The sequence below is a fragment of the Rhinoraja longicauda genome, chromosome 37 (assembly GCF_053455715.1).
Source record: "Rhinoraja longicauda isolate Sanriku21f chromosome 37, sRhiLon1.1, whole genome shotgun sequence".
NCBI classification, from domain to species: Eukaryota; Metazoa; Chordata; class Chondrichthyes; order Rajiformes; family Arhynchobatidae; genus Rhinoraja; species Rhinoraja longicauda.
Genome location: NC_135989.1, coordinates 7,292,723 through 7,304,038, shown reverse-complemented (window position 1 = coordinate 7,304,038; position 11,316 = coordinate 7,292,723). Strand labels below are relative to the sequence as shown.

General features: G+C 50.7%; 1 protein-coding gene across 1 annotated transcript in view; it reads right to left on the bottom strand.

Annotated features, from left to right (window-relative positions):
- Positions 1-4,864: 4,864 nt before the first annotated feature.
- dock6 (dedicator of cytokinesis 6) overlaps positions 4,865-11,316 on the bottom strand; it is a 218,519-nt gene continuing 212,067 nt past the window's right edge. The window contains exon 52 of the transcript XR_013549428.1: positions 4,865-4,928. The gene's annotated coding sequence lies outside the window, so the exon portion shown is untranslated. The remainder of the gene's footprint in view (positions 4,929-11,316) is intronic.

Here is an 11,316-nt window from a genome sequence, read left to right as displayed (position 1 = left end):
GTGTGGGAGAAAACTGAAGCACCCGGAGAAAACCCACGCACGTCAGGGGGGAACGTACAAACCCCGTACAGACAGCGCCCGTGGTCAGGATCGAACCCGGGTCTCTGGCGCTGTGAGGCAGTAACTCTACTGCTGCTCCACTGTTCCGCCCTGACTCTGACAAAGCCTGGTAGCAACGACTGTGTTGTCCCAGCTGTGGCACAGGATGGGAAGCGTCATCGATGTTTGGAGATCTCCCCCAGGCCAGTCGCGGGAAGCAGAGACCACAAACACAGCTGTGGGGAGTCACAATGTACATCACATGCAGTCCAGCATTCAGTCGGACTCTGACATGACGCAAGGACTCACAAACCTCCCCATCTTTTCAATCATCATGTGGGAGAAAATAAAATGTTTTAAATGCCTTTGGTTAAAACCCACACATGTACAACTTTGCCTCCTGCCGAGATTCTCCTCAGTAGCAATGACTTTCATTGACAGACCAGCACAATGAGTTCATTAGTTCATTAGTTATTTGGCCAATCGGCCCACCAAGTCTACTGGCAAAGCAGCGCCTTTACCACCTTAGACAGCTGAGGAAATTCAGAGTGTCTCTGAGGATCCTTCATTGCTTCTACTCTGGGGCTGTAGAGAGCATCCTGTCCGGCAACATCACAGTCTGGTTTGGTAACAGCTCTGCCCAGGACAGGAAGGCCCTGCAGAGAGTAGTGCGTTCGGCAGAACGCACCATGGGAACAACACTCGCCCCCCTGCAGGACCTATACATCAGGAGGTGCAGATCGAGAGCAAGCAAGATTATGAGGGACCCCTACCACCCCAGCAACGGACTGTTCCAGCTGCTACGGTCAGGCAAACGCCTCCGCTGTCACGCTGTGAAAACGGAGAGGATGAGACGGAGTTTCTTCCCACAGGCCATCAGGACTGTCAACTTTTATAACTCCAGGGACTAAATTTTGTCTTCTCTATATTAACTTTGTTAACTTTATTTATATGCTGTAACTGTAATTCTTTTTTGTGCACAATCCGCAAGCATTGCCACTTTCGTTTCACTGCACATCGTGTATGTGAATGTGACAAGTAAACTTGACTTGATTTCAATTATGGCTGATCTATCTTTCCCTCTCAACCCCATTTTCCTGCCTTCTCCCCATAACCCCTGGCACCCGCACTAATCAAGAATCTGTCAATCTCCCTCTTAAAAATACCCATTGACTTGGCCTCCACAGCTGCTGTGGAAAGCGTGTGTAGGATAGTGTTAGTGTGCGGGGATCGCCGGTCGGTGCGGACTTAGTGTTAGTGTGCGTGGATCGCTGGTCGGTGCGGACTTGGTGGGCCGAAGGGCCTGTTTCCGCGCTGTATCTCTAAACTAAACATAGGTTGGTGAGCACAGTGGTGCTGGGTGGAGCAGAACTTAGGGTGAGCTCATGAGATGTGAGGTTGGGGGAGGTCAGATCGTTACTTACAACATATCTACGGGAAGTACAACAGGGGCAGGAAAAGCCCAGCTGAGTCTTTCTGACTGTACCAGGAGATCACGACTGATCTGTGGCCTCTCCCAAAGCCCCAGGAATCAGCCAGAGAGGCGGGAATCGCAGGGACAATACACTCTGCAACCCCCCAAAGGCCAGGGATGAGTGCGTTATTTATCTGATTGCAACTGAACACAAATTGAAGGCACTGTGAGAAGCTGCTAGATCTACTGTTCCCCTGGTAGGCACAAAATGCTGGAGTAACTCAGCGGGACAGGCGGCATCTCTGGAGAGAAGGAATGGGTCCCGAAACGTCACCCATTCCTTCTCTCCAGAGATGCTGCCTGTCCCGTTGAGTTACTCCAGCATTTTGTGTCCACCTTCAATTTTAACCAGCGTCTGCAGGTTCATTCATACACACTTCTCTGTGTGTATTGCGACTTTGAGCCTCTTGCAACCAAAAGAAATTTCAATGTTCCGTTATCAGTACATGTGACAATTAAACACTTTTGTAACATATCGACCAAGTGGACCCGTTGGGCCCAAACCTCTCCTACATTGGTGCAGCAACCTCTCCTCCCCCACCCTCCCTCATCCCCTCCCCCCTCTCTCCTCCCCTCCCCCTCTCTCCCACTCCCCCTCTCCCACTCCCCCTTCCTCCCTCCCTCCTTCTCCCCCACCCCCTCCCCCCTCCCTCTCTCCACCCCTCCCCCTCTCTCCCACTCCCCCTTCCTCCCTCCCTCCCTCTCTCCCCCTTCCTCCCTCCCTCCCTCGCCCCCTTCCCCGTCCCCTCCCCCTCTCTCCTCCCCTCCCCCCTCTCTCCCACTCCCCCGTCCCCTCCCCTCCCCCCTCTCTCCCACTCCCCCTTCCTCCCTCCCCCTTCCTCCCTCCCTCCCCCTTCCTCCCTCCCTCCCCCTTCCTTCCTCCCTCCCCCTTCCTCCCTCCCTTCCCCCTCCCCCCCCCACACAACCCCCCCTTATCCTCCGTCCTCCCCCTTCCCTCCCTCCCTCCCTCCCTGGGAGATAATTTAAACATTAAAATGTGAATAACTTTAAAAACATAACACCGATTTCAATGAAACTTCTTCCATTAGCACCAAAGTGCCTAAAATTGTCGCGCTGCCGTGTACCGTTTTGGCTGTAGTTCAGGAACAAACAAACAAACAAACGAGAGTTTTAGTATGTAGATGGCGCAGCGGTAGAGTTGCTGCCTTGCAGCGCCAGAGACCCGGGTTCGATCCTGACTACGGGTACTGCCTGTACGGAGTTTGTCCATTCTCCCTGTGAGTTTTCTCCGGGTGCTCCGGTTTCCTCCCATATTACATAGATGTACAGGTTTGTAGATTCATTGGCTTTGGTAAAAATTGAAAATTGTCCTTAGTATGTAGGGTAGTGCTAGTGTACGGGGAATCGCTGGCTGGCACGAACTCAGTGGGCTAAAGGGCTTGTGTCCGCTCTGTATCTCTAAACTGAACTAAACAAAACTAAACTCTTGACATTTGAGGACAGCTAATCTACAGTTTAACTCTCAGCTTGTGTTCCACATTCTTTTAGACTTTAGAGATACAGTGCAGAAACAGGCCCTTCAGTCCAGGCCGACCAGCGATCCCTACACACTAGCACTATCCTACACATCAGGGACAATTTACAATTATTAACAAAGCCAATTAACCTGTTCGTCTTTGGAGTGCGGGAGGAAACCGGAGCACCCAGAGGAAACCGGAGCACCCGGAGAAAACCCACACAGTCACAAAGAGAACGTACAAACTCTGTACAGACAGCACCTGTAGTCAGGATGGAACCCGGGTCTCTGGCGCTGTGAGGCAGCAAGTCTTCCGCGAGGCCACCAGACGTTTTATTTTTATTGTTAATAAAAATCGATCATTCTAAGACTAGGAAATTTGATCTCTTTCTGGGACATTTTCTTCCCGATTTTCTGGGATTTTCTTCCTTTTTCTACAGTCAGAGAGTTGTGAATCTGTGGATAAGATTATTAAGGGGTTGGACACGTTAGAGGCAGGAAACATGTTCCCAATGTTGGGGGAGTCCAGAACCAGTGGCCACAGTTTAAGAATAAGGGGTGGGCCATTTAGAACTGAGATGAGGAAAAACGTTTTTAGTCAGAGAGTTGTGAATCTGTGGAATTCTCTGCCTCAGAAGGCAGTGGAGGCCAATTCTCTGAATGCATTCAAGAGAGAGCTAGATAGAGCTCTTAAGGATAGCGGAGTCAGGGGGTACGGGGAGAAGGCAGGAACGGGGTACTGATTGAGAATGGTCAGCCGTGATCACATTGAATGGCAGTGCTGGCTCAAAGGGCCGAATGGCCTCCTCCAGCACCTATTGTCTACTGATGCAGGAGGCTGTGGGAGGAGCAGCTGACGGCTTGTTGAGTTGAGAGTCAGGGAGGGAGAAAGTGGCCGTGTCTCCTGACAGTCGCACATGTAGTACGTGACAGCAGAACAGCTGGTAACCTGCAGAACTCACACAGAGGCCTTGTTATGTTTAGCCACCTTGTCTCCGGATACAGATTGTGCCGCAGAAAACGACAGTGACAAACCACAGGCAGCGATCAGTCAAAGCTGAGCTCGACGGGAGGTGAGGGGGACCAGACAGAGATAAACGGAGGGAGGGTCCCGAGAACCATGCACAGTGTAGGGGTGGGCATAGAAACTCTGGCTGTGGGTGATTCACCCAGCAGGGGACACCCAGGTATGAAGAAGAACTAACAAGACAAAAACCGAATCTGTGGAATTCATCGCCACAGACGGCTGTGGAGGCCAAGTCAATGGATATCTTAAAGGCAGAGATATATAGATTCTTGACTAGTACGGGTGTCAGGGGTTATGGGCAGAAGGCAGGAGAATGGGGTTAGGAGGGAGAGATAGATCAGCCTTGATTGAATGGCGGAGTTGACATGATGGGCCGAAGGGCCTAATTCTGCTCCTATCACATGAACGTAAATGCTGGAATAACTCAGCGGGACAGGCAGCATCTTTGGAGAACGCTATTTCGTTTGGGTAGCTCACAACCCAGCGGTATGAACATTGAATTCTCTAATTTTAGGTAATTCTATGTACACCCCTCTCCCCGCCCCTCCCTCCCACCCTCCCTCTTCCACCTCCTCCATCCTAGGCGTTTGACTAGTTCCACAGTTCTCCACTTTATATCCCTCTTGAGATCACACCTTCCGTATCCAACAATGGGCGCACACAACCCCCTATTTTCAGTCTGAAGAAGGGTCCTGACCCGAAATGCCATCCGTCCTTTTTCTCCAGAGATGTTACCTGACCCGCTCAGTCTGAAGAAGGGTCTCGACCCGAAACGTCACCCATTCCTTCTCTCCAGAGACGCTGCCTGTCCCGCTGAGTTACTCCAGCACTTTGTGTCTATCTTCGGTGTAAACTAGCATCTGCAGTTCCTTCCTACACAATGCTAAGTTACTCCAGCACTTTGTGTCTATCTATGAGAAATAGGAAGTTGGGTTTAGGATGCATGCATGAAAATATGCAAGATGTTTTCAAGGTCCATGAGGAAGAAGGGAATCGAGGAATAATTTAGAGATACATCACGGAAACAGGCCCTTCGGCCTAGCAGGCCCGCGCCGATCAGCGATCCCCACACATTAACCCTACCCTACACACACTAGGGACAGTTTTTACATTTATACCAAGCCATTTAACCTACAAACCTGTGCGTCTTTGGAGTGTGGGAGGAAACAGAAGATTTCGGAGAAAATCACGGGGATAATGTACAAACTGCGTACAGACAGCGGCTGTGGTCAGAATCGAACCCGGATCTCTGGCGCTGTGAGGCAGCAACTCTACCGCTGCGCCACCGTGCCGCCCTGATAAACAATACAGTGAGACGAGGTAGGGTTGTGGCTGAGCAGGAAAAAAAGGCGGCCATTGTGCTGAATGGCACGTTTCTGTGTTGTGACCTCTGTTTACTTCGGCGTTACCTCATCGGGAAACCAAACGCAGGAGTGTTTATGACTGAGCTGTGACTTAGGGAGCTGTAGGATTAGGACAGGCCCTTGTTACAATAATGAACATTATTACACGCGTAGGTTCACTGATCCAGAAGCTCGGTAGTTAGATTGGTTAATCAAGCACGTGCAAGATTTTACTAGCCAAGGCACTGAGAATAAGAGTGGAAAGGTCACATTAGAGTTGCTCGTTGGGCCACAACTTGAATACAGTCTACAGTTCTGATTACCACAGTACACTGTGGAAATGTTTAGTTTAGTTTAGTTTAGATATAGAGTGCGGTAACAGTCCCTTCGGCCCACCGAGTCCGCACTGAACAGCGATCCCAGTACACTTGCATTACCCTACACACACTTGGGACAGTTTACAATTTTTACCAAAGCCATTTAACCTACAAACCTGCACGTCTTTGGAGTGTGGGAGGAAACCGGAGCACCCGGAGAAAACCCACGCAGGTCACGGGGGGAAACGTACAAACTCCGTACAGACAGCGCTCGTAGTCAGGATGGAACCCGGGTCTCTGGCGCTGTGAGGCAGCAACTCTACCACTGCGCCACCGTGCCAAATGTTGCCAAGGTTGTGGCAATTCGCTCATGTGCAGAGACCCGCTGGTTGGAGTTGTTTCCTTGAAAGCAAAAGCGGCTGAGAGAAGGTTTAGTGGAGGAGTACGAGAGGCCCAGTCAGGGAAGCTCGAGCATAGGTAGAGAGGTCAATATCCAGGGGGCACAGGTTTAAGTTAATTAGGTGAAGGATTAGAGCAGAGTTGAGGAATGTTTTCCCAGTTCATGTGTAATGGGGTCCAGCAACTGGCAGCTGAAGATTTCACAAACGTTTACAACGCGCAGCGGTAGAGTTGCTGCCTCACAGCGCCGGAGACCCGGGTTCCATCCCGACCACGGGCGCCGTCTGTACGGAGTTTGTACGTTCTCCCCGTGACTGCGTGGGATTTCTCCGAGATCTTCGGTTTCCTCCCACACTCAAAGACGTACAGGTTTGTGGGTTAATTGGTCTGGGTTTGTATACTTGGTATAAGTGTAAATTGGCCCTTGTGTGTGTAGGATAGCGTTCATGTGCGGGGATCACTGGTCGGTGCGGACTCAGGCCTCTTTCCATGCAGTATCTCTAAACCAAATCACCGCCTATACATCTCGTTTCCCTTTCCCCTGACTCTCAGTTCAGACTGAAGAAGGGTCTCGACCCAAAACGTCACCCGTTCCTTCTCCCCAGAGATGCTGCCTGTCCCGCTGGGTCACTCCAGCTTTTTGGGTCTATCTTCAGTTTAAACCAGCACCTGCAGTTCCTTCCAACACATGGAAGTTTATTTTAGTTTATTGTCACGTGTACCGAGGTACAGCGAAAAGCTCTTGTGGCAACAAGTCAGCGGAAAGACAATACATGATTACAATCGAGCCGTCCACAGTGCACAGATACATGATAAAGGGCTGCAGTTGGAGTAGAGGTTTAAAAGAGTGGAGCAATAATGGAGGAGTGGGTGATTGTAGCATAATGGGTGATTGCAGATCCACTTCTGTAACCAGCACACAGATAGTCATAGAGTGATACAGCGTGGAAACAGGTCCTTCAGCCCAACTTGCCCACACCAGCCAACATGTCCCATCCACACCAGTACCACCTGCCTGCGTTTGGCCCATCTATATACTAAGACTCTCGTTTGTTTGTTTGTTCCTGAACTACAGCCAAAACGGTACACGATAGCGCGACAATTTTGGCCCACCTTACTCACCGTCGTCCCTTTGATGCTAATGGAAGAAGTTTCATTCCAATCGGTGCGATATTTTAAAAGTTATTCACATTTTAAAGTTTAAATCTATCTCCTAGGGAGGGAGGGGGGTGGAGGGAGGGGGAGAGGATAAGGGGGGTTGAGGGGGATAGAGGGGGAGGGGGAGGAGGGAGGGGAAGGGGGAGGGGAAGGGGGAGGGGTGGAGGGGAGGGGGTGGAGGGGAGGGGGTGGAGGGAGGGAAGAGGTGGAGGGAGGGGGAGGGGGGAGGGAGGAAGAGGAGGGAGGAGGGCGAGGAGAGGGGAGGGGGGGATGGGGGGTGGGGGGAGTGGAGGGGGGAGGAGGGAGGGGGGGGAGAGGGTGCTGCACCAATGCAGGTTTGGGCCTAATGAGTCCACCTAGTCTAGTATATCCCTCTAAACCTGTCTTATCCAAAGTTACAAGAACGTTGTAATGAAACTTTCCCGAACATCCCTTTCCTTGCATGCATCTGTACGCTGCGGACGGCTCGATTGTAATCATGTACAGTATTGCCTTTCCGCTGACTGGTTAGCACGCAACAAAAGCTTTCCACTGTGCCTCGGTACACGCGACCATAAACTAAACTGATCTGAACTTGTAACTTGCAGAAGGCGAGAGGCAAGTGGGATCGATCAGGCACCAAAGGGTGCGTCTATCAGGCCGTGTTTGGATGTCAGTGGCTTCCCCCTGTCCTGGCAGACTTGTGGTATGCAGAGCACACAATGGGCATCTCAGAGCGATCGGCCCACATGTGCTACAGATGGCCAGGAGCCTGCTTTAATTAATGCCATACGTGCATGTGTGGGCCCGTGAGGTTCTCGCTGTGAAGAGCTCTTCCCTGTCTGCTGCTCTCGACGGCCAGCCAAACCCTCCCCCCCATCCCGTACCCCCTCCCGTACCACCCCCCCCACCCCCCACCCCCACAAGCAACGGTTTGTATCGTTCAGAGGGAGGAACAGCAGAGGGGGAACTCTGCAGCAGTTGCCTTTCGCCACTGCGATTTTGATTAATTTAAGCTGCGGTCTGCATTGTCATTTTCCCAGAGCCCGTCACTAATTCTGCAGGAAATGGATAACATCTCTCTCCTCGTAATGTCGGTAAAGCTCTGCGAGCCAGTAATTCTGAGAACACATGGGGCCAGTGCAGGGGCCGGGGTACGGTGGTTTGATTATGAGGTCTGGACCCAAGCAGTTAGGAAGAAAGGGATTCAGGATCAGTTCCTGTGGATTGGAGGGGTAGCTAAAGTTATCCCACTTTTCAAGAAAGGAGCGAGAGAGAAAACGGGGAATTATAGACCGGTTAGCCTGACATCGGTGGTGGGGAAGATGCTGGAGTCAATTATTAAAGAGGTAATAACGGCGCATTTGGATAGCAGTAAAATGATAAGTCCAAGTCAGCATGGATTTATGAAAGGGAAACCCTGCTTGACTAATCTTCTGGATTTTTTTTGAGGACGTGACAAGTAAAATGGATGAAGGAGAGCCAGTGGATGTAGTGTATCTGGACTTTCAGAAAGCCTTTGACAAGGTCCCACACAGAAGATGAGTGGGCAAAACTAGAGCACATGGTATTGGGGGTAGGGTATTGACATGGATAGAGAATTGGTTGGCAGACAGGAAACATAGAGTAGGAATAAAGGCTCCCTGTCAGAATGGCAGGCAGTGGCGAGTGGAGTGCCACAAGGCTCGGTGCTGGGGCCACAATTTTTTACAATATATATTCATGATTTGGATGATGGAATTAAAAGTACCACTAGCAAATTTGCAGATGACACAAAGCTGGGTGGCAGTGTGAACTGTGCAGAGGAAGTTAGGAGGTTGCAGGGTGACTTGGACAGGTTGAGCGAGTGGGCAGATGCAATGGAGAAAAATGTGAGTTATCCACTTTGGCGGCAAGAACAAGGAGGCAGATTATTATCTCAATGGTGTCAGGTTAGGAAAAAGGGAAGTGCAACGAGACCTGGGTGTCCTTGTACACCAGTCACTGAAAGTAAACATGCAGAGATAGCAGGCAGTGAAGAAAACTAATGGCATGTTGGCCTTCATAACGAGAGGATTTGAGTATTGGAGTAAAGAGGTCCTTCTGCAGTTGTACAGGGCCCTGGTGAGACCACATCTGGAGTATTGTGTGCAGTTTTGGTCTCCAAATTTGAGGAAGGACATCCTTGCTATTGAGGCAGTGCAGCGTAGGTTCGCGAGGTTAATCCCCGGGATGGAGGGACTGTCATATGAGGAAAGATTGGAAAGACTGGGCCCATCAACTCTACTCTATTCTACTCTACTCTACTCTACCATTTAATCACGGCTGATCTATCTGATGCGACACGGTGGCGCAGCGGTAGAGTTGCTGCCTTACAGCGAATGCAGCGCCGGAGATTCAGGTTCGATCCAGACCATGGGTGCCGTCTGTACGGAGTTTGTACGTTCTCCCCGTGACCTACATGGGTTTTCTCCGAGAACTTCGGTTTCCTCCCACACTCCAAAGACGTGCAGGTATGTAGGTTAATTGGCTGGGCAAATGTAAAAAATTGTTCCTAGTGGGTGTAGGATAGTGTTAGTGTGTGGGGATCGCTGGGCGGCGCGGACCCGGTGGGCCGAAGGGCCTGTTTCTGCGCTGTATCTCTAAATCTAAATCTAAAATCTAAAATCTCTCCCTCCTAACCCCATTCTCCTGCCTTCTCCCCATCACCCCTGACACCCGCACTAATCAACAATCTATCTACCTCTGCCTTAAGAATGTCCATTGACTTGGCCTCCACAGCCGCCTGTTACAAAAACATGTGACCCAGGTTGGTCCAGTTCCTGTAATGGTACAACTTGGAGCGTTTTGAATGGGTTCCTCGTAGCTCAGGACTTGTCCTGATGCCCTCTGAACCACAATCCTTCCCGCCAACACTCTGACATTAGCCATGTATCACGAGTCATCAGTCAAACATGATCCAGTACAATGGTTTTTAGGGTGGCACGATGGCGCAGCGGTAGAGTTACTGCCTCACAGCGCCAGAGACCCGGGTTCGATCCTGACCACAGGTGCCGTCTGTACGGAGTTTGTACGTTCTCCCCGTGACCTGCATGGGTTTTCTCCGAGATCTTCGGTTTCCTCCCACACGCCAAAGAAGTATAGGTTTGTAGGATAATTAGCTCGGTATAAAAAACGTAAAATTGTCCCTGGTGTGTGTTAATGTGCGGGGATCGCTGGTCGGTGCGGACTCGATGGGCCGAAGGGCCTGTTTCCACGCTGCAACTCCAAACTAAACTAAAGAGCAGTCTGCTCGTGTGTAACATGAGGAGCTCGTGTGTAACACGAGTTGCCAAGCCAACTCAACCATGGCCAATCCAGACTCCAGCCAAGACCATGTTCGCTTCATTTCATCCAGAACTGAGACAAAACATTAAATATAATGATCTAAAACGTGCTATTAATCAGAACTACAAATATTGATCGAGGTGCACTCACGCTAAGAAAATCATTATCTGCTGACTCTGACACAGGCCAGCACAGCTTTAAACCAACACTAACCCAAAAGCTTTAGCAAAATATGGACCCAAACAGACCTGTAGCAGAGTTTGGAAATGGACCCTTTGGCCCAACTTGCCCACACTGGCCAACATGCCCATCTACACCAGTCCCACCTGCCCACGATGTCCCTCTGTGGAGCTAGCCTTGAAATCTGTGTGAAATCTGTTTTTCCACAGGCAAAAAGGTCCACACAAATATCAGTTTAGTTTAGTTTAGATTAGAGAAACAGGCCCTTCGGCCCACCGAGTCCGCACCGACCATCGATCACCCGTTCACACTAGTTCTATGCTATCCCACTTTCTCCTCCGCTCCCGACACACTAGGGGCAATTTACAGGGGGGCAAACAACGTACAAGCCTGTACGTCTTTGGGATGTGGGAGGAAACCGGAGCACCCGGAGGAAACCTACTTCGGTGGGGCTGGAGGCAAAAGTATCCCGGTTTTGGTGGTGAACTTAAGATCATCAACTCGCTGAAAGACGCTCTTTGTTCTGCACGAAGCTTGTTGGCCTCCCAGCGGAGCGAGATGCCTGTGGGGGAATGTTGCCGACTGGCCCGCTGCAGACTGCAGGAGTAGACAATAGA